Source organism: Macaca nemestrina, chromosome 3 (genome assembly GCF_043159975.1).
Source record: "Macaca nemestrina isolate mMacNem1 chromosome 3, mMacNem.hap1, whole genome shotgun sequence".
Classification (NCBI taxonomy): domain Eukaryota; kingdom Metazoa; phylum Chordata; class Mammalia; order Primates; family Cercopithecidae; genus Macaca; species Macaca nemestrina.
Genome location: NC_092127.1, coordinates 186,625,157 through 186,649,059, shown reverse-complemented (window position 1 = coordinate 186,649,059; position 23,903 = coordinate 186,625,157). Strand labels below are relative to the sequence as shown.

The 23,903-nt window shown below is 39.5% G+C and overlaps 1 long non-coding RNA gene across 3 annotated transcripts; it reads left to right on the top strand.

Annotated features, from left to right (window-relative positions):
* The first annotated feature begins 6,503 nt into the window (after positions 1–6,503).
* LOC139362452 (uncharacterized) lies at positions 6,504–23,535 on the top strand. Of its 3 annotated transcripts, XR_011621527.1 has the most exons (6): positions 6,504–6,686; positions 7,788–8,178; positions 12,677–12,882; positions 13,188–13,222; positions 15,304–15,352; positions 23,352–23,535. It is a non-coding gene; the product is annotated as an uncharacterized lncRNA (long non-coding RNA). The 3 variants fall into 3 exon arrangements; XR_011621529.1 differs by lacking the exons at positions 12,677–12,882; positions 23,352–23,535 and having other exon boundaries at positions 6,510–6,686; positions 15,304–15,378; XR_011621528.1 differs by lacking the exons at positions 12,677–12,882; positions 15,304–15,352; positions 23,352–23,535 and having other exon boundaries at positions 6,512–6,686; positions 13,188–13,722.
* The last annotated feature ends 368 nt before the right edge of the window (positions 23,536–23,903 follow it).

Genomic DNA, 23,903 nt, shown 5'->3' with positions numbered 1-23,903 from the left:
TCTTCATTACAGCTTTTTCATTACATTCATTACTTCATTATGTGCTTTACTTTTTTGAAATTGTCCTGGCCAAATAGATGGATGGATGGTTCATTACACAAATTTCCTAAAGACCCATTGAGTCTTTGGTGGAAAGCAGCAACAGAGAGTTTGTACCCTAGCATCCTTTGAGTCCTTCAGCTCAAAATCCTGTCCTTGCTATTTCCACTAATCATCTTCATCATGATTCTTACCCAATATTTATCAAGTCACCACATTGAAAGACCCTCATTAAACCAAACTTCCACATCTCAATTCATTCTGACCTTACAGACCCCACTCTTAGACACTGCCAAAACTCTGCAAAGATGGCATACTCCTTTATATCAGTAAGCAATAAGCTTCCTTTTGTCTTATTGATGAGTTATATTTATGGTATTTAAAGAGCCAGTTTTTGACATGTTCCTTCAAGGATCCAAGTGGATATAACTCTGGACATCTGAATCCAGGCTCAAGCAGAGAAGCTTGTCTTATATATTTTATATACTGATCTTTCATGTCGCATTTGGTTCATATAAATGTTTCAGATTATAATTTAAAAAGTTACTGTTGCATTTAAAAGAAAACTATTCTATGAATTGTTCCATCTGAGTCTGTTTATATTTATTTTTTATTGTTGATATTTTTTGGGGGAAATCTCAACTTCCCAGATTCCCAGTCTCTTACTCTATGCAATGGGGATGTTCAAGCAGAAATTCTGCAAGGCATGTCCCATCTTTTACCTTCTCCTATCCTGAAATGTCTTTGCATTGATGTTGTCTGTCAAGATGTCCTCTAATGGCATAAAATTCTGTTTCTAAAATGCTAATTTTCCTCACAGCATCCAACGGAATGCAAGACACATACCAGTTGCTCAATAACCAGCTGTTGGTAATAGTTTGTACAATCGACGTTGGATCCAATTCAAGGTCTGGAATGTTTTATTTTAACTGTCTGATTTGGTAAATGAGTGCCACGACAATATTATATCGGAGACAAAGTTGATTCATGGAGGGGAAGGGAACTCACATTTATTGAATGCCCACCAAATGGCAAGCCCAGTGCTAAAGGTTTTGTATGCAGGAGAAATCATCCTCATCATCACCTATTGAAAAAGTTTGAAAACAGATGCCAAGCAAGTTTAAGGAAATTTCCAAGGTTACTCATACTATATGCAAGACAAGGATTGAAACCAAATGTACCTGATATCTCAGCACATGCTTGACAAGGTATGGCGGGAATGATAATTGAGGCTTTATCAAATATGCAAACTCTTGAGCTTAAAGCCCAGTGATAAAAATTTATAGACTATGGTGGGACCCAGGAATCTATATTTTTAAAATAAACACATGATTTTAATTCAGGTAATCACTAAGAAATAGTTTAACAGAGTCTTGCTGCTTATATCTTAGTAAGGAAACGTTTTGAGTTCATTCTCATGAAACTACAAAATACAGTTTAATTATCCTCATAGTGCAGAGAAGGGAATTGGGATCCACAGGACCCTTGAGAAACACCGATAGTCCATGGGTGTGTTTTCTTTTAAACTCAGCCCACTCCAAGTTCTTAAATTAAGGACACTTGCCTAAAAACTTTCTTGTTTTGCTGGGTACATCCTCCAGTCGTTTTTTATGGGAAAGGGCAAGAAAAATAATATTTTTTAAAACGTCTTGATTGCATGAAATATCATCAGCTTACCTTCACATTTATCTAATACTTGCATTGGTATAGAACTCTAGGTTTCAAATATTTTCCTGTCAGAATGTCAAAGGCATTTTTGCAGTGTCCCCGGGCTACCAGTGTTCGGATCATGAGCCTAATATTTTTCTGATTCTTAATCCTTTGAAATGCTTTGAATATAAGTTTTTTTTTCTGTTCATTTGTTTATTTGTTTGTTTACTAGAAGCATTTAGGATTTTCTTTTTTTCTTCCTGAGTTTTTTTTTTTTTTTTTTGAGTCAGAGTCTCACTCTGTTGCCTAGACTGGAGTGCAATGGTGCAATCTTGGCTCACTGTAACCTCCACCTCCCAGGTTCAAGTGATTCTCATGCCTCAGCCTCCCACGTAGCTGGGATTACAGGTGTGTGCCACCACACTCAGCCAATTTTTGTATTTTTAGTAGAGATAAAGTTTCCCATGTTGGCCAGGCTGGTCTTGAACTCTAAATCTCAGATGATCCACCCACCTTGGCCTCCCAAACTTCTAGGATTACAGGCATGAGCCACTGCCTCGCCCTTCTTCCTGAGTTTTAATTGAAGTGAAAACTAGTTAGAAGTTAACCAGACTTTTTATGTGGAATGTGTTGTATTTGTAAGAACAAAATTCAATCTCCTAGACATCTCAAGTTCAATCCTTACTTCTTGGGTAAAAAATTACTGCCTACATAAACTCCTGGCATAATGTATATGTTCATGAAATGTTTCTCGTAGATATTAAACTAATTTCCAACAAAGACATGGTGGCAAACTAATGGGAAAAATAAAAATTTGAACAAATAGTGATAGAAAAACTAGCTATCTGTCTATAAAAATAAATGGACCTCAACTCATATCTCATTGTAATCATGACATTTAATTCAAAGAAGATATATACACATCTGTCCCACCTGTAAAACTATATTCTAAAGTTTCTATAAGAAAACATAGGAAAATATGCTTACAAATTTGGCAGGTTGGAAAAACTTCTCATGACACAAAAAATACTCATCATAATTTAAAAATTATAAGTTGGACTTAATTAAAATAAAAGACACCATTAAGAAAGTAAAAAGGCAAGTCACAAAATGGAGAAAATGTTTGTAACACACCCATCTGGGAAAGAAAACCTTGTATCTAGATTATATAAAGGACTCATACAACTCAATAATATATAAACAGCCTAATTTTAATAAATATGGTCAAAAGAAGTATAAAAGTCCAGTAAGACTATGAAAATGTGCTCAACATCATGTCATAAAGGGATACAAGTTAAAACTAAAGTGAGATAGTATTTCACATTCACAAAAATGGCTAAAATTTTTAAATGAAGGACAATACTGAATATTGGTGTGATTATGAAGAACTAGAACTCTCTTGCATTTCTGTTGAGAATGTTAAATATAACCACTTTTGGGAAAAAAGCAATTTTTTATAAAGTTAAATATGCACATACCCTGTGATCCAGCAATTTCACTTCCAGATATTTACCCAAGATAATGACAACATATGTCTACAAAAAGTCCCATATACAAATATTCATACTAGCTTTACTCTCAACAGCTCCAAACTGAAAAAAAGTCAAACATCCATTATTAGGGGAATAAATTATAAGAAAGAAAATGTTAAAAGATAGTATATTCTAATACTGAAATGTTACTCAACCATAAACATGAAGCAGTCCGTCCATGTAATAGCATGGATGGATATTAAACATATATACATTATATTGAACCAAAAAGCCATCCCCAAAAGACTAAACAATGTAGTCTTGTGTGTGTATTTATATGAATTGATAGAAATCGGAATAGTGTTTTCTGGGGGATGACTGGAGGAAGAATAAGGAACATATCTAGGGTAGTGGAATGTAATGTTGATTTGAGTTTATGGAATACATTTGCCACAACTTATTGAACTTTGTGCTAAAGATCTGTGTACTTTTTTTGTATGTAAATTGTAACTCAATTAAAATAATTTAAAAAAGAAAATGGCCGAGAACAGTGGCTTCCGCCTATAATCACAGCACTTTGGGAGTTTGCCAATGTGAGAAGGCTGTTTCGGGACAGGAGTTCGGTGTCAGCCTGGGTCACATAGTGAGACCCTGTCTACAGAAAAACTAAGAAATCAGCCGGGCATGGTGACATGTGCCTGTACTCCCAGACGGTCAGGAGGTTGAGGCAAGATAATTTCTTGAGTCCAGGAGTTTGAGGCTGCACTGAGCCATGACTGTGCCATCACACTCCAACCTGGGTGACAGAGCAAGACCCATCTCAAAAAATTTAAAAAATAAAAATAAATAAAAATATAAATAAAACTTATCTCATGGGATGGGGCTAGACTGTGGTTAGAAGTAGATTTCTAGTCTTAAATGTATATGTTATTTTTTAAAGATTAAAAATACACGCTAATAGGTATGTTTTTAAAGATATTAAGAGAAGATTTTCAGATTAGCCCAAAGTAGAAGGAAAAAAAGTAAGCAGAAATGAATAAAATAAGAAACAGTTGTGGGAATGGTAATTCAACAGAAAGCATGGCACATGGCCAGTGCCTTGGGTAGGGGATCTGAGTTGGTATTAAAAAAAAGTCTGATTACAGCATCACTTTCCTCTATTTTATAAAATGAAGCTATTGACCCCTTCTCATCAGAATACTATTAGGATTCAATGACATAATGTAAGTGAAATTTTTTTGTGTTTCTAATTTATTTTCATTATTTATTTTAGCTCTCTCTTCTTTTGCTTTTTTTTTTTTTTTCTGAATTTCAACTTCATAATCCTAGGTGTATTTGTTTGGATAGCTTAGGAAACAAATTTGATATTTCTTCCCTTTATCTGATTTCCTCAAAGCCACCAGCTCTGTACTGCCTCTCTCTTGGGCCCTACCATTCACATTTTAATTTCCCAGAGTCAAAGACACTTCTCAAATGAAAGAAACCTTCAGCCCAGCCCTCCTTGAGCTCTCCCAGGTACCTTACAAGAAGAGTAAGAGCTGACAAAAGATCACAGATCACACACCAGCACTACATCTCCCTCACAGTGGCCACGCCTGTGCCATCTGACTCTGTCCCTTTCCACTGCTGAGTGACCCAGGGCAGAGACCGATGTCCCCATCATGGTTTCTCAGACCTTGTCCCCTGGGAACGTCATGAGCGAACACAGACCTTGGAGCTGAGTCACATTAATGACACCGTCTTTTCAGAGACAAGCCCTCTGTCACCATGATGAGGTCTCCAATTGAAAACTCATCCTGACTCCTTCCAGCACTTACCTAGACATGCAAGTTCTGTGACTCATAACCTAAGGAACTGGAACTATTGGGACAGCCAAGAGTCTCCTCTGCATTTGAAAAAACCTATGTACCTTTGAAATCTCTCAAATTCAGAATCTTTTTTACTTTCCATTTCTTCCCATTCACCATCTGATACCTGGAGAAAGGAGGCAGGGGGCACCTACTGGTCCCTCCCGGCAGGATGCAACGTCCACTCAACCTTGTCACTCCCTGAAGGTGCTCCTCATCTCACCACATGACAAAATGTGCCCTCCACCATCTTCCCGAGGCTATTGAATGGAGATGAAAACATGGAAAACTCTGGGGTCGAAACCCTATAAATATTTGAAGAGTAGCTCTCTTTTCATGTCCTGTTTGAATAATATTTTTCTTTTCATGTTCTTTCATTCCTTCTAATTAGTTTATTTTCTGTGGAGTGTTGAAAAGCAAGGTCATTCTGTTAACATATATTAAAACATGTCCCTGATGTTTGAAGAATTATTTTCCATAACATCTGTAATTTTCTGGCATTCTGGATATGATGATGGAAAAATACAAATAGGAAAAATTCAAGTTAAATGCCTTTTGGAGCTTTTAAAATAGAATTTCATTATATATAAATTCAGACTCAGTGCATATTTATTAGATACCTATGCAGGCTATTGTGTTATTCTAATACTGGCTTAATAATAATAATAACTGTTATCATTTAAACGACCTAGGCACTATACTAATTCAGTTATTTTATTTCATTTTTAGAGCAATTTCAAAAGGTAGATTTTTTGTTTGGGGCACAGGGTCCCACTCTGTCGCCCAGGCTGGGCTGCAATGACACTATCACGGCTCACTGCAGCCTCAACCTCCCAGGCCCAAGCAATCCTCCTACCTCAGCCTCCCAAGTAGCTGAGACCACAGGTGCAGGACATTACACCCAGCTAATTTTTGCGTTTTTTTTTTTTTTTTGTAGAGGTGGGGTTTCACCATGTTGCCCAGGCGGTTCTCAAACTCCTGGGTTCAAGAGATCTGCCCACCTTGGCCTCCCAAAGTGCTGGGATTATAGGCATGAGCCACTGCCCCCTGCGGGTAGATACTACAATCTTCATTTTTCAGAAGGGAAAGTGGTTTAGAGAAAGGAAGGTGAGTAATGTGATTTTAGATGGTGTCTAGCAAAAGTAGGGTTTTGAGTCCAGATTTTATTCTAGTTTTATGTTTCAATTCCTGTGGCTCATGCCCCTCCCACATACCCTGGCCCTGGGGGATTTCCAATTACCAATCCCAGATTTCTTTTCTCAAAAGTTTGGTTTCACTACGTCCATGATGCCACCAACTAGAGACAGATACTGGAGCACCCCTGCCCACTCCTTTGGGAGTCCTCAAGCAAAGACACAACGACTACAGGAGTTTGTGTGGAAGTAACATAGTTCTCTAGTCCCTCAGGCCGGCTGACTCTGAGGCACGTCTTCTACATTGTTCTAGAATTCTCCAGTAGCCACAGTAACAAATGCTTTATTGCCCATTTTCTTTCCACTTCACTTTTTTGTTCCCCTACTTATGTTTCCTACTTGCACCTGTATCCCTGTTGCTGAGTCTCCTTCTGAGCAAACCCAATTGAAGATCCCTGCAGGAAGGCCAGCATCCACTTCCAGAAAGAAAACCTGGAGCCCATGGTGGAGTGAGTGCCTCGATTTTGGAGAGTTCCAATGAGAAGGTAATCAGCATAGCACCTTCGGTTTTCATAATACAATTGATGACTTATTTATAGAAAACCGCAAGTTAATGTGAACTGAGCTAAAATTGAGTGCATTAAGGGCAAGACACAAGATGAGACAGGGGCAGGAGAGACTTGGATGTATATTATAAAGATACTACGGTTTAAATAGATGGAGAAAAGAAAAGATGCTATAGAACAGGGGGCTCCTGAGAACAAGTGCAGAACAGAGAGAGGCATCATTGGCTTGGTCAGCACTCAATCACTTACTAGTATACATTCTTTCATTAATACTAAAACGTTTCAAATTTACAGTGTTTTTTTGTTTTTTGTTTTTGTTTTTTTTTTTTTTTTGACAGAGTCTAGCTCTGTCACTCAGGCTGGAGTGCAGTGGTATGATCTCTGCTCACTGCAACCTCTGGCTCCCAGATTCAAGCAATTCTCCTGCCTCAGCCTCCCGAGTAGCTAGGACTACAGGCACACACCACCACACCTGGCTAATTTTTGTATTTTTCTTAGAGACGGGGTTTCACCATGTTGGCCAGGCTGGTCTTGCACTCCTGACTTCGTGATCCACCCCTTCGGTCTCCCAAAGTGCTGGGATTACAGGCATGAGTCATGGCACCTGGCCTGTAGAGTGTATTTTTTATGTGTCACATAAACCCCACGTTTCAAGCTGATAGCAAATGGATTACATCATTTGAATTGTGACCTCTGATAAAATATTTTATTTTGTTAAACCTATTAGGTGAATATTTATTTTTATATCATTTGGTGAGGGAAAGTAAGGTTCTTAGAAACAGAGCCAGAGGTTATGCAACAAGTCTGCAAAGCCCCCTGGATGCAGCACTGAACCACAGTAAAGTCACCATAATTTTGAGCTACATGCCAGGAATTGGGGTAAACTCTCATTGTAAATAGTATTTTGTTCCATCTTCCTGGTGATCTTTACTAAGGTATTATCCTTCCCATTTTTCAAGAGAAATGGGAGTCCAACATGATTAAGCTATTTAGAGAGCTAATAAGTGATGCATTTCTGAGGGCAAGACAAAAAAAAAAGTATTTAGTGTCAGTTTAACCCTTTTTATTCTTCTTTTGCAGTCCATGAAATTTTGCTTGTAAATTCTGATGCAAAGCAAGCCATTTCTATCATTCTCCCAGGGTATAGATCCTCATTCCTTCAATCAAGTGCTTTCTCCAGACTCATCCCATTCCAACAAGCCCGTGTGGATGCTTGGCTGATAGATTCTGCTAAGCTAAGCCCCTGGCCATCTAGAAGCAGGAGATGACCACATTAAGTTTCCCATTATGTCCCTGAACCTTTTGTTTTGCAATTATAGGAGTGCAGGTTCTGTCTAATACAGGTGGGCGGAGGAACAGGAAAAGACTCTGACCCTTCATTGTTTATGGGAGAATCTGAACTCTGCCAGCACTCAATAAAGGCAAAACATCTGCAATGTACCTGCCACTATCAATCAACAAAGAGCTATTGGTAAGCTGAACAATGGCCCTCTGAAGCTATCCATGTTTTACTCCCAGGAACCTGTGAGTACATTACTTTACATAGTGAACGGGACTTTGCAGACGTAATTAAGGATCTCGAAACAGAGAAATTATCCTGGATTATCTAGGTAGGCTCAAAGTAATCATACGAATCTTTATAAGAGGAAGAAAGGAGAAACAAAGTCAGTAAAAAGATGTGATAACAGAAACAGAGGTTGGAGTGATGGGCTTTGAAGATGGACCGGGGACGGTACCATGAGTCAAGGAAATGAGTAGCTTCCAGAGGCTGGAAAAGGCAAGGCAAGGAAATGGATAATCCTTTAGAGCTTCCAAAAGACGTACGGCCCTAGTGACCCTTTTTGGACTTCTGACATCCAGAAATATGAGATAATACCTAGATGTATGTTGGTTTAATCCACTGCGTTTGTAATAATTTACTACAGCAGCAATAGGAAATTAATGCACTAGCTAATCATTTCATCTCTGGGCGGTCTCAAGTCAACTGTATGTGTTGACTTATACTATATGTGATTTGGGCCAGGAATTGAGTGCTAAGTGCTATGAATCAGGGTTTTAAAATGAGATGTTCTGAATTTGAATCCCAGTAGGGCCACTTACAAGCTATATGACCTTGGGCATATTAATTACACACTACGTGTCTTAGATTGCTCACTTGTAGTTTGGAGATCATACCAGTTTTCTTTCTTGGTGTTATGGTGATTGGATAACATAATATATTAAGCGATCTTAGGGCACAGCATTTGCATTATGCATTTTCTTTACTCCCATTTCATTTGTTTTCCTTTTCTCATGCAGTAAAAAGTATATTTTTGTGGATTACCCTATCTGGAAACAGGAACTTTTATGAAATTTCTTGTTGGCATGACCTCTTTCTTGATAATGCCTGAGGAAGTTGTTAGTTTAGTATTTCATCAAGAGAGCAGGGTTAATTGCAAATAATCATATCTTCATGATAAACTGAACCATTTATATACCTACAGTAATTGTGATCTGACAAATGTACACAACCACCAATTACTTTTTTCCAGGATCCTGATGCTCTGTGCTCATTCTGGCTAGTCCAACTCGGGAACGCTGGCTACTTTCTTTCTAGTGTCTTAACTGATGGGATGACAGTTCAGTTCTCTGACTCCAGAGCTGCCTGCAGTCAAAGTTCAGCCCTCATGTATTTTGTGCATTTCTGTGTGGCTGGTGAAAGTCTATGCATGTAATTTGCAGATGGTTCCTCATTTCCCCCGCACTTTCCTCCTCCTGTGATTGCTTCTCATGGTCCCTGCTTCTGTCTTTTGTGGAAGGAACTTTATTTGCATTCTTAGTTGCAGGAGAGAAAAATGACACCTTTGGGAATCAGGCCTGTTTTAAGACTGTTCTATTCTCAAAAACGCTCTTCTTACTGCCCTTTCCTGTCTCTGCCTGCAGAGGCACCCTTTTCCTATCTCTTCCTGTACTCCACTACTACTACTCAGAGCTGAGTTAAATTGTTTTCTGTCTGAGGTTCTCCTGGTAAGCAAATTTTGGTTGCCTCAATGTGAGTCTCAAAACTGATCACTTTGTCATTCCTGCAAAAAGATTCAGCCTCTGATATTTAGCTTCGGTTCATCTGAAGAACATGCATCAATACTTCTCAAATGCATCAAGAGTTGTCTTGAGCAAAATCCTGAAAGCAGGCTGAGGAGCATCAGACGTAATTTGCTCCTTCCTCCGGGTCTACCCTTCTCCTTTGCAGGACTCAGAGCAAGAGAACAAATGCAGGGCTATAAACTATATGGCTAAATATTTAAATGTTATGCATAAAAAGTGAACTATTTAAATATGCTATACCCCACTGCCTACTTCTTGCATACCTTTGATACCATGAATTAAAACAAAATGAGCTTTTGTCATGACTGCCAAGCCATTCCTTATTATGCAACGATTTATTTCATTCATTCAAGCCATCTGAAAGAGAAGATGGGGTAAACTAAGAAATTTGTCTTTTCTCTTACTTCAGTACTTTCTTGCTCAAGTCCTTCCTGGATACTGAAGCAGTACCCATGTTTAAAGTCAGTATTTGGCATAACTCACAAACCTTCAAGAATTTTAGATGCAGGCATATCTTCTTCAAGGACATAAGGCAGGAGATATGAGAAGACTTTCCCAGAGCTAGAATAGTGTGGATAATAGAAAAGGAGGTTTATGGCGAAGGTTGTTCTGTGTCTGCATGAAGTATCAGATCACAAGTAAAAGAGCCATTCCTGTTTTGTTTAATAAATGTGCGTGTGCTTGTGTGTGTGTGTGTGTGTGTGTGTGTGTGTGTGTGTGCTTTACTGGATACTTTAAAGCACAGAGCTCTGGGCAAAAGCCCCTCTTGGTAAGATTTAAGAACCATATTTTCCCAGGTTTTTTAAATCTAGTTGAACAAATGAGAATTAGGAATATGAAGTCATTAGCATTACAAGGCATCTCTTAGTTAAGTGGTAGTAAGGACGATAGCTTTGTTAATAGTGTGGAGTTTCAGGCATGGATTGCAATGGAAACACTAAATTTTGCATATGGAAAATATGTGATTGGATTGGAGAAACAGAACATAAAAATTACAGTGCATAAAACTTCAATAAAAATATCACACCATATTTTATGCTTTTCTTGTCACATGGGATGAGAATCCACATCGAAATTGTCACATTATTCTGCATCACAGGGTTTGTTAATACACAGTCTTGAGGCTCTGAGAGTGCTGCAAAGAGAGATGGAGAACAAGGAAGGTTATGCTGGGTCAAGCCCAAAGAAGCAGGAACAAATTGAACACAGTACTGGGTAGGCATTGAGAGGTTCAGAGAGAACAAAGTCAAGCAGCAAGTCACAGGCAAGCACCCAGCATTCAGTGCTGAGATCCTCAGAGTCTGAGACAGGACAGGAACCTTCCGAAATCATCCAAAGAAAAGATGAAAGAATAAGAAGTGGAGAAAATGAGAGTGTGTGTGAAGGCAGTGAAATACGCTCAGGCCCTTGCATAAAAGGATGCCACTCTTACCCTAAGAGCAGATAGGAGAAATGAGTTTAAAGATAAAACTCACAGAAGTTTATTGTAGATACTGGGGTTTCTCTCCTGGGTTCTACACAACTGAAAGGAAGACAAGGAGGATTGAGTCATATGGAGATCAGAAGACGTCTTTTAATACATCAGTATCATTTAAAAGAGCTGAAATGGAAGAAAGTGTCATGGATATCCGTTGCCAGGTAGGCTTCCTGATCGTTATCTTCAGCTTTGGACATATTCATTCACCCCAGCAAAGACCGTGCCAAAGCCGCCCACGTGAGGATTAGGACCTGGAGCAGCAGCTTAGAACATGTGTTCTGACTACCCAGCCAAAGGGCCTGGACAGCATGAATTACTTCCTGAAGGCTGCCACGACAAAGTGCTACAAACCTGGTGGCTTAAAACAACAGAAATTTGTTTTCTCACAGTTGTGGGGTCCAGAAGTCAGAGTGGGTAGGGCTGTGGCCTTCCCAAGCCTCTAGGGTAGAAATCTTGCCTTATCTTTCCCAGCTTCTGGTGGGTTCAGGAGTTAACTTAGCTTGTGGCCGCATCGCTTCCGTCTCTGCCTCTGTCTTCGCGTGGGTCTTCTCATCACTTTCTCTTTGTCTCATCAAAGATTCTTCTGCCTCTTCTCTTAAAAGGACATCTGTCATTGGTTATGAGGCCTGTCTTGAATCCAGGATGATTTTGAGAGTCTTTTCTTTTTTTTTCTTTTTCTTTTTTCTTTCTTTCTTTCTTTTTTTTTTTTGAGATGGAGTCTCGCTCTGTCGCCCAGGCTGGAGTTCAGTGGCGCGATCTCAGCTCACTGCAAGCTCCGCCTCCCGGGTTCACGCCATTCTCCTGCCTCAGCCTCCCGAGTAGCTGGGACTACAGGTGCCCGCCACCTCGCCCGGCTAGATTTTTTGTTTTTGTATTTTGAGTAGAGATGGGGTTTCACCGTGTAAGCCAGGATGGTCTCTATCTCCTGACCTCATGATCCGCCCCCCTCGGCCTCCCAAAGTGCTGCGATTACAGGCGTGAGCCACTGCACCCGGCTGAGATTCTTGATTACATTGGGCAAATACTCTTTTGCTAAATAAGTTCACATTTACAGGTTCTAAGAATTAGGACTTAGATATATCTTTCTTGGGAACCGCTATTCAGCCCACCACACTGCATATACCCATGTCTTTTTCCAAAGCCACCACCACTACCTTCCAAAGAAGGTAGGTCTACCTTCTTCTGAAGACTATCCAGGAAGAGGGAGAGTGTGAAAGAGGCCAGGAGTCCTACTGAAGAGTTCCATTCCTCAGTTGATGAAAATCAGCATCACAAATGGGAACAGCTGTTCTCCCTAACAGTGCCCTAATAATAACAACCATTCAGTGTGTAAGCAGTTTAGAGGTATTAATTCATTTAATCTTCTCATGAACCTGTGAGAAAAGAACTTTTATTATCCCCTTTTCAGGTGAGAAAACTGAAGTACAAAATGTTAAACAACTTGTCTGAGCATATGCGTAAGTAAATGGCGCAGGTGGAATTAAACGCCGGCAGGCTGGTTGCAGAGGTCACTCTTAGTCCCTTACCCTCCACATCACCTGGTACATTTGCCATCTGTACTATGATGAGACCGAGGTTATCAGATAAACCGCTCTGGAAGAAATATGATCAATGGTGCGTTGAACTACTGTAAATGTACAATGGGGAAAAGCTGAGTAAATCATTTGTCTTCCCCTCTAATAGGATATTCTGCAGCAACTTTAAAATAATGTTTTTGAAGATATTTCATGATAATCTAAAATATTCATAAAATCATGTTAAGAGAAAATGTCAGATTATATGTGATTCAAAAATATATCTTATATCTATAAATAAATACATTCATAGAAAATAAATCAGAAAAAGTATATTAATATGTTAATATTGGTTGTCTCTACATTGGAAACTGTTTCTTCTGTTGTTTCTTCTGTATTTTTCAGATTATCTGCAATAAACATATATTGCTTATATGGAGGTAAAAGCAAGGCTGCTATTAATTGGGGCCAAAGAGAAAGATAAGAAAGAACTTAAATTGTTTCCAGGAACTGGTGGATGAAAAACAAAACAAGACAAAGAAAAGGCCCCCATCCTTGGGCCTGTGCAGGAGCATAAAGAGGAGAAACATTAGGTTCTAAAGAATTTTGTTTAGCAAGAGCCAGACAAGAACCTCGGGGTGGTGGCTGCACGTGCATGGGGTGAGATGAGAAAAGGTGCCACAGAGCACAAAGAAGCCTCCCAGTCGGGAGATTTCAGGTATTTTCTTGCTGAAACCTGGAGCAGGCATCAGAGAAGAAGGAAAGACAGCTCAGCACTTCATGGGCGGTAGTCCAAGCTTAATTGTGCTTACAAGGTTTTTCACATTCCAAATGAGAACACTGGGGTGGGCCAGTTTCCTACCTCTCCACCTACGTCGCCCATTTATGTCAGGTCTTCCCTGTGAAACATGATTCTGTATGCCCAGCACTGAGGAGGTCATCTCAGAAGCCTTTTCTTTTCTTTTCTTTTTTTTTTTTTTTTTTTTTTTTTGAGACAGAGTCTCACCCTGTCACCCAGGCTGGAGTGCAGTGGCCCTATCTTGGCTCACTGCAAGCTCCGCCTCCGGGGTTCACACCATTCTCCTGCCTCAGCCTCCCGAGTAGCTGGGACTACAGGCTCCCACCACCATGCCCGGCTAACTTTTTGTATTTTCAGTAGAGACGGAGTTTCACCGTGTTAGCCAGGATGATCTTGATCTCCTGACCTCGTGATCCACCTGCCTCGGCCTCCCAAAGTGCTGGGATCACAGGGGTGAGCTACTGTGCCAGGCCGGCAGAAGCCTTTTTTAAACTTTAAGGCTGGGTCCAGGCAGCTTTCACTGTAAAGCACATTGCCACCATGCTCTTAAAGGACTGTAGCTCACTCCAGCCACTTTAAGTGAAAAAGAAGTTGTAAAGATATACTCAAAGACCAGAGCCCATCCTGGATTTAGAAGGCCAAGTGGTATTCAGGAGCCAAGGCTGTCCAGGAACTAGCTAATCTCTCTTTGTCTTTTCCTGCCTGCATGGTTTCATTCACCTTCTCAGGATGACTCCATTTCACATTTCACATCTACTTCAACTTCCTTTTTCTACCAGCTGGCTTTTTGCACTCTTTAATTCATCTCTCTATTTTATAGGCTATATTTCATTTTGGCTCACTTGAGACTCAGCATGCCTCTCTCACCTGTCACTCTGCTATGGCTTTGAGCAGCAGCTGCCTCTACTAGTGCTGCTTTTGGTCAATGTCTCTGAATTCCAGAGAGAGAAACGATTTGATTGGTCAGGCTGGTTTTCCATGTGAATGGAAGATGACACGGCACTGGCTGGCTCTAGGATTTGCTGCCTTAGTCAATCAAGCATGTCTCTTGGTATTGTCTACTTCTTCAGGTCCTTTGGGAGAGGAATTTCTTTACAAAGGTGGTGTTAGGCCAGGCACAGTGACTCACACCTATAATCCCAGCACTCGGAGATGCTGAGGCAGGCAGATCACCAGATCAGGAGTTCAAGACCAGCCTGGCCAACATAGTGAAACCCCGTCTCTACTAAAAATACAAAAATTAGCTGGGTGTGATGGTGTGTCTCAGCTACTCGGGAGGCTGAGGCAGGAGAATCACCTGAACCCTGGTGGCGGAGGTTGCAGTGAGCCAAGACCGCACCAATGCACTCCAGCTTGGGTGACATAGACTCTGTCTCCAAAAAAAAAAAAAAAAAAGAAAAAAAGAAAAGGGGGTGTTGGCATGCCAGGCACTGTGATCAATGGGTTTTCTATATTGTTTATGCAGAAAATACCACTTTTTTAATGAAAGAGCATTGACACGGCAGGCAGTTACAGCTAAAGGAATTTTTAGGTCAGCAGTCTAACATGGTTCTTTTGACCCATTTATCTGGGAGGGGAAGCCTGTCACCGATGGGCAGTTTATTTCAAAAATATGAGAAGTGGGCTCAAACAAGTCGAAAAAAGAATCTTATTTTTGTTCTTTTAGGTTATAGCATAAAGAGAAATGGTCAGGTATTTAATCACGGATACTTTCCCTTCTAGGACTGCACATTTATTTTCATGAAGTATATGAAATATAGTTTTTTCTCTGGTAAGTGCTTTTGAAGTGTTGTCTTGGGGGAACCACTAAAGAAAATCTACTTTGACCTTATCTTTGCTTGGTGCATCTCTCCACTGATTATCAAGTTGTGGATCCAGAAATTTCAGACAGAGTTGGCCTAATTGGGGATACTGCACATGAAAATGAATTGCACAGCTGGGACCCTCAAAACTGCCTTGGCTAATTAACAGGAAGTAGCTTTGAACTTTTTGCTGTATTGGGCATTGTGGTAGTTACTAAATGATTGGATCAAGTCCAAAACCAGCTAGAAGGACCCAAGAGTTTGAGGACATGTTTCCCAGATGCCATGAAGAGTGAGAGGACAGAGACTCTTGCTATTCCAAGCACAGAAAACTTTCTTTTCTTTTATTTTTCAATCGTAGCACATGTGCAATCCTGTAGGGTGGGCAGGGCATTTAAAAAAAACAAACATTTAACTTAGGGAAAACCATTTGGATTATATATTCTTGACTTCATCTAAGAAAGATTGGATAAAACATTAAACACATTGAAGGTATAAAGTCTTTTGTTTTCATCTCATCCTCTTTTTTGTCTATCTCTTGTCTCTCTTTAAATTCTAGGCTTGGATTGTAATTCTCATTGTGCCATTTCTTGGCTGTCAATTGGCTTCTGTAATCTTCATTTTTTTTTCATCTATAGAATAGATCTATTCACACCCACAATTTCTATTTCTATTACTGTTTCAAATGACAATGTAAGCTTCTGAATATGTTATTTTCCCAGACATTCCAGTTATCCCCTGTTATGTAACAAAATGCTCCAAAACTTAGTGATTTAAAGCAACAATTTAGTGTGGCCCCCTATTGTCCTGTGGACAGTTAGGCTCAGGTGAACTCTTCTTGCTTGAATTCTCTCAGGCAGTTGAAAACAGATGACAACTAGGACTGGAGATTGACATTTGGGCTGAGATACCTGGGGGCTGGTCAGGTTTCTCTCCTTCCATGTGACCTCTCCACATGCCTAGTTTAAGCTTCTTCACAGCATTGAGGTTTCTTTTTTTTTTTTTTTTTTTTGAGACAAGAGTCTTGCTCTGTCGCCCAGGCTGGAGTGCAGTGGCCGGATCTCAGCTCACTGCAAGCTCCGCCTCCCGGGTTTATGCCATTCTCCTGCCTCAGCCTCCCAAGTAGCTGGGACTACAGGCGCCCGCCACCTCGCCCGGCTAGTTTTTTGTATTTTTTTAGTAGAGATGGGGTTTCACCGTGTTAGCCAGGATGGTCTCGATCTCCTGACCTCGTGATCCGCCCGTCTCGGCCTCCCAAAGTGCTGGGATTACAGGCTTGAGCCACCGCGCCCGGCCCAGCATTGAGGTTTCAAGATAGCAGACTTCTAACATGGCAGCAGGCTTCTCCCAGGCTGAATACTCCAAGAGATGCAGGAAGATGCTGCGGGACTTCTTGTCATAGTTTCAGAAGTTCTGAAATGTCACTTCTGCCACATTCTATTGAGTAAGTCACAAAGGCCCATCTGGAATGGAGGTGAAAATAGTTAGACTCCACTTTCATGTCAGTTGCAGCATACATCTGTAGGGAGGGAAGAAATTGATGACACCATCTTTGGAGACTGTTAACCACACCTGTTCTACATTTCTACGAACTTCCGCTCCATCTGTTTATCCTTCCATCCATTTATCCCTCTATCCATCCACTCATCCATTTGTCTACCCATCAATACTTTCATTCATCCACCCATCCATCTGTTCACCCCCTACCCACCCACCCATCTATCTACCCTTCTATCCATTCATTCATTAAACAACTACTCAAATACTGCTATGAGCCAATCATTATTCTGGGTGCTGCTGATATATTGCTGAAAAGAGCCTCATGAGGGTAATAAATTAGTAGGGGAGACACAGAGGCTAACAAATATATAAGTATACAGTTTCAAACTGTGATAATTGTAATTAATCAAACCAAGTTTATGACTGACAAACCAATTTTTCAGGTTACTAGTAGGTCCCAAAAGTTCTCTTGGAGAGAATGTCACTGAAAATGAGTGATAATTGGTCGGGAGAGGATGGGAAAAGACCCTTTCATGCGGTTAGAGAAGCATGAAACAAATTTGTCTTTGCTCAGATGTCACCACATGAGTGAGACTTTCCCTGAACAATCTTCTAAAAATATAATTACCATTACTTCTTTGGTTCCCTATTCCCTTTCTCGTCTTGCTCTTTCATTATGACATTTAACACATCTGAAATATCATGTTCTCTATTTACTTCTGAGTTTGTTTATTATATGTCATATGCACTACAATGTAAGTTTCTTGAAAATGGAGATATTTGTTAAATAAATGCATACATTGTATTCAGCCTTTCTAATATTTTATTGTACTTACACTGCATTTTATAAACTACTTTTAGATCTAATATTCTATTTAGTATGTATCAAGAGCATTGGATGGATGTTGAGGAAACCTATATTCTATATTTCATCCTGCCACTAACCTCCTGCTTGACTCTGAACAAATTGCATTGTGGCCTTCTGTCAATTTCCTCATCCCTAGAACAAGGATGTTGACTTTCGTTGCCTTCTATTATTCTAAGGATCCATAATTTCTTTGTAGTTTTGTACAGTGAAATCATTAGAGAAGGACCCAAGACTTAAATCAATTGACCTAATTCATATAAGAGAAGGCCAGAGGGGAAGAGAAAGAAAAGATTCTTACAGGCAGCAGGGCTCACAAGGCATGTTGTGTGGGTGAACTTGTATCTTCTTCATAAGGAGAGAAACACAAGAAACAAAACAAAATAAAAACTTCTTCTTCCAGGACTTGGATACTAAAGAGTAACACAAAAGATTCAACAAATAGTTTTTTTTTTTCTGTGCCAATAAAACTTTATTTGAAAGACAGGAAGTGCAAAAACAAAGATCAGATTCATCTGATCTTTTTTAAAACATTTAATGTAATGTAATTTAATTTAATTTTAAGTTTTAGGACATGTATGCAGGACGTGCAGTTTTGTTACATAGGTAAACGTGCACCATGGTGGCTTGCTGCACCTATCAACCCATGAACGAGGATTAAGCCCCACACGCATTAGTTCTTTATCCAGATGTGCTCCCTCCACATGCCCTGTCGACAGGCCCCAGTGTGTGTCGTTCCCCTTCTTGCATGTCCAAGTGTTCTCACTGTTCAGCTCCCACATGTAAGGGAGAACATGCAGTGTTCAACAAATGCTTTTTAAAGCTCACCAGTATGTGGTCTGGCCTGTGATGATCTGGCTTAGTTATCCATGCATAAACGATTTCTATGAGGGGGTTGGCAAAGAAACAAAATGAGGAAATTTAGCCTAGTAGATAGGAAAAGCCATTGCAGCAGGTCACTTCTGTTGCCACCATCAAGGCAGCTTATCCAGGTGGCCATTGCATGGGCAGCATGGCGGAAAGGCCCCATCAGTGAGTGACACAGAAATGGAGCCCTTTACCTCTGGAAGTGTGGTCTGCAGGTAGGCACAGCAACAGTAGGACTAAGGCACAAGGAGGGTTTCCGGAATGTGCGAAGGTCTCATACCAGATGGGGAGGAGCACCAGGAGGCATTTCAAACTGAACTACAAGTCCAAAGACAGCTGGTGAGTCACCCCCAGGGAATCAAGTGTGATTGTACTTAGACCCAAGCGGATGGCCTGGAAAATAGGAAACCCTTGTTCTTAGGCATAAACATTCACATATATTCTGATAGCCAGGAAAAAAAAAAAAAAAAAAAAAAACTAAAAAATTTGCAAGACCCTCTTCAGGATTGAAGCATTGAGGATCTCTTTTAACATGTAAATGTGATACCTGAGTCCCCACAGAAGCACATCCTAAAACAAATATTCAAGTGTAAATTTTTACCTAGGGTTAATCCTAGGTGACATTGATAGGGGGTAGGGAAGCAAGATAGGGAAGAATGACAACGTGGTATCAGAGGTATAGTATTAAACAAGTCGCCACTGGGGCAACTGAAGCTCACCCCTCTGAAAAACTCAGGAAAATAAAAATAGAATGTATGCTTCAGAGTCATCCTAGAACAATTGAGGGGGCTGTGTGTGTTCATACACCAGTTATTTCCAATTATTCACTGGGGTTTGCTCTCAGGGAGAAGATGGCACACAAATACGTGGTTTTCAGATCATAGTATGTACGGACAGGGTGGGTCTTGGAAGACAGAGAGGAAGCCTCAGGCAAAAGGATGCAGGTGCTGATAGTCAAAATAGTACAGAATTGACTGGAATGGTAAGAATCAAGGAAATATGGGCAGCACTTGACTTGGTACAAGCCAGTACCAGTCATTAATACCATCGATAGAATCAATTAACAAAATGCAAAAAAACTCTATATTACATTGTGTGTGTGTGTCTGTGTGTGTGTGTGTTTCGAGAAGGAAAAATATCAGGAAATTTAACTTAGGAGATAAGAGAATCCATCCCTAAAAGGCGTGTGTGTGTGTGTGTGTGTGTGTGTGTGTGTGTGTGTGTGTTTCCTATCAGGAATATGAGGGGATGGCAGATGGGATAGAGACACATTGTTAAGCAGAAGAAAGTACCGTGAAGTTACTGTGATCTCAGGGTAGAACAGAAACTGCAATGCTAAATCAGAAGTAGAGAGAGGCTAGGCGCAGTGGGTCACGCCTGTAACCTCAGCACTTTGTGCTGCTGAGGTGGGGTGGGGATCCCTTGAACCCAGGAGTTCAAGACCAGTCTGGGCAACATAGTAAGACCTTGTCTCTGCAAAAAATTAGCCATGTGTGACGGCACATGCCTGTGGTCCTAGCTACTCAGGAGGCTGAGGTGGGAGGATCACTGGAGCCTAGGACTTTGAGGCTGCAGTGAGCTATGATCATGCCACTGCCCTCCAGTCTGACAGAGTTAGACCTTGTCTCAAAAAATAAAAGTAAAAAAAGTACAGAGAGAAAAGCCAACCAACATCATGCTCTGTGCCTCTAGTAACTGGTATCATAAAGTGTTTCCTAAGCTTATGTCTCGCAAACTCTTTATATCACAGGGTTTAAGAGTACTCGTAGCTCAAAGAAAGGTAATACTTGTAGAAACCTGGGAACAGAAGTGGTGGTAGGAAGGGCCTCTTTTATCCCAGAGCCAGAACACAGCTCTTTAAACCTAGGTTCACTCTAGAGATCCCAGCAGTGGGGTGCCCAAATCCTGACTCAAGTACTCTGCAATTACATTACTAGGTATCCCATCCTTCTACCCCTGAAAAAGTACACATATTTATATTTATTCTTGTCCCAATTTCCAATCTTGATCCAAAGGGGTAAGCAAAAATGCTGCAAATCCTCTCCGAGACATTATAGAGTCTCAGTGAGTGCCAAGCAATCAATACAAATAAAACAACACCAAGGCATATCATTGCCAAATGGCTAAAAGCCAATATAAAGAGAAATTTCTACAATTAATTAGAGGGAAAAAAGGCATGTCAAAAGCAAGGAACAACAATAGTAATTATGGTTAATTTTTCATCAAAACAACTCGAGGCAGAAGACAGGGGAATGGCAACCTTGAAGTGCTGAGAGGGAGGAAAAATGTTTCATACTACGATTCCATATCACGGAAAAGCATCTACTTAAGGAAAGGCAAAAAAGACAGTTTTTGAATAAACTAATAATGAGAGAATCCAATAACAACAAACTTTCACTACAAGAAATGCCAGTGGACATTTGTATTGCTGGTTCTAGCCGGGACAATAGGGCAAGAAAATGTGAAGATGAAACACATAAAAACTGGGATTAATAAAAACAAAGCTGTATTTAGATGATCGGATTTTGCACTTACAAAATCCAATGGATTCAACTCAATTTCAATGAAAAATCCCGTGGGACTTTTGTAAAAACTGACAAGATGACATTAAAATTTATTTTGAAAAAGAAGAACCATGTAGGAGAACTTACATTACCTCATTGCAAGATACACTACAACTACTACTTACAAGAATTAAGACTGTGTGTTATTAACATAAACACAGGCAAATAAATTAATAGATTATAACAGAGAATATGTAAGTAAACCAGATAAAGACTTCAGATATATACTTTCAAGTGGTCTTTCATTGAGGTGTTAATATGATTTGGCTGCATTTCCACCCAAATCTCACCTTGAATTATAACAATCTCCACATGTCAAGGGTGGGGCCAGGCGAAGATAATGGAATCATGGGGGTGATTTCTCCCATACAGTTCTCATGGTAGTGAATAAGCCTCACGAGATCTGGTGGTTTTATAATTGGGAGTTCACTGCCCAAGCTCTCTTGCCTTCCGCCATGTAAGATGTGACTTTGCTCCTCATTCACCTTCCACCATGATTGTCAGGCCTCCCCAGCCATGTAGAACTGTGAGGCAATTAAACCTCTTTCCTTTATAAATTACCCAGTCTTGGGTATCTTTTTATTAGCAGCATGAGAACAGATTAATACAAGTGTCATAGCAATTCAGTGGGTAATGTAACGGTGTTTTCAATAATAATGCTAAAAAATGTGGATATCTGTATTTTACAAATTAAAAAAAGTTTTAAACCATACTTCACCTCATACAAATAACCTAAGATAGATTGCAATGCTAAATGTAAAAGCTAATCGTGTAAAAGTTTTAGAAGAAGATACAGAAAATATATTTGTGTCCTTGGTATGAGCAAAGTTTTCTTAGAATTTAAAAAATAACACCCACTAAAGAAAAATGAAATGAAAAACTTGATTTTATAAAAAATGAAAACTTCATATGATTATTGGCTGCTTGTATGTCTTCTTCTAAAAGTGTCTGTCAAGGTCCTTTGCTCACTTTATAAAGGGGCTGTTTTTCCTTGTTAATTTGTTTAAATTTCTTATAGATGCTGGATATTAGACCTTTGTCGGATATATAGTTTGCAAAAACATGGAATCAATCTAAATACCCATTAATGATAGACTATATAAAGAAAATGTCGTACATATACACCATGGAATACTATGCAGCCATAAAAACAGAGTGAGATCATGTCCTTTGCAGGGACATGGATGCAGCTTGAGGCTATTACCCTTAGCAAACTAACGCAAGAACAGAAAACCAAATACTATATGTTCTTGCTTATAAGTGGGAGTGAAATTATGAGAACACATGTACACAAAAAGGGGAATACCACACACTGGGGCCTATCAGGAAATGGTGTCTTTTATCCCAGACCAGAACACAGCTCTTTAAACCCAGGTTCACTCTAGAGACCTCAGCAGTGCGGTGCCCAGATCCTGACTCAGGTACTCTGCAATTACATGACTAGGTATCATCCTTCTACCCCTGAAAAAGTACACTTATTTGTATTTATTCTTGTCCCAATTTCCAATCTTGATCCACAGGGGTAAGCAAAAATGGTGGAGGTTGGGAGGAGAGAGAGGATCAGGAAAAATAACTAATGGATTATTACTAATGGGGTTAATACCTAAGCGACAAAATAATCTGTACAACAAACCCCCATGACACAAGTTTACCTCTGTAACAAACCTGCACATTTATTTCTAAACTTAAAATAAAAGTTATAAAAAAGAAAACTCAGTTCATCAGATGTCAACTTTGAAGAGGTAAGTCACAGATTGGAAAAAATAATTTATAATTGTATATCTGACAATAAACCTGTTTCCTTAATATGCAAAGAACACTTGCAGCTCAATAACAAAAAAAGAAAAAATAATTTAAAAGTAGTGAGCAAAAGACTTGGGTGGATACTTCACAAAACAAGATATATGAATGTTTAATAAGAACATGAACAGATACTCATCAAGGTTAGATAATAGGGAAATATAAATTGCAGTCACAATGAAATATCATTATACACCAACTGGAATGGCTCAAATTTAAAAGTTTTAGAATACCAAATTTTGGAGAGACTGCAAAATGACTGCAACGGTGATACACTATGAGTGGGAATGTAAAACAACAACTTTGGAAAACTGTATGCTAATTTCTTATAATGTTAAGTGTACACTTTATAATTATCCGTTTCTCTCCTAGATATTTAACACAAAGAAATGGAAACATCTGTTTGTAAGCAAGAATTGTACAAGAATATTGACTGCATTCTTATTTGAAATAGTGAAAACACCAAAATGTCCATCAACAAAGGAATGAATAAACATAAATATGTCAATGAATATAACACAGATGAATAACAAAAATGTCAGACACAAGGGTCATACTGTATGCTTCCTCTAATATGAAATTCAAGAACAGGTAAAACTCATCTATGGTAAAAGAAATGAAGAAAGCAGTGGCCTCTGGAGGTGGGCTGGGGGTAGGTGGCAGGTGGATTTGACTGGAAAGGGAGAAAAAATTACAGAACCGTCTGTGGCAATGGAAACTTTAAATATCTTCATTGTGATTGTGGTTACAGGAGTGTATACGTTTGTTTAAATGCTCCAAATTGTACACTTTAATACTGACAGTATTAATACTCAATTACATAAAATAGGTTATATTAAAATAAAATTAAGTTAAAAATCAAGCAAGCACGCAAAAGAAAGAAAAACGAGTGGCCATATTCAATGACACTAGCATAAGCATGCG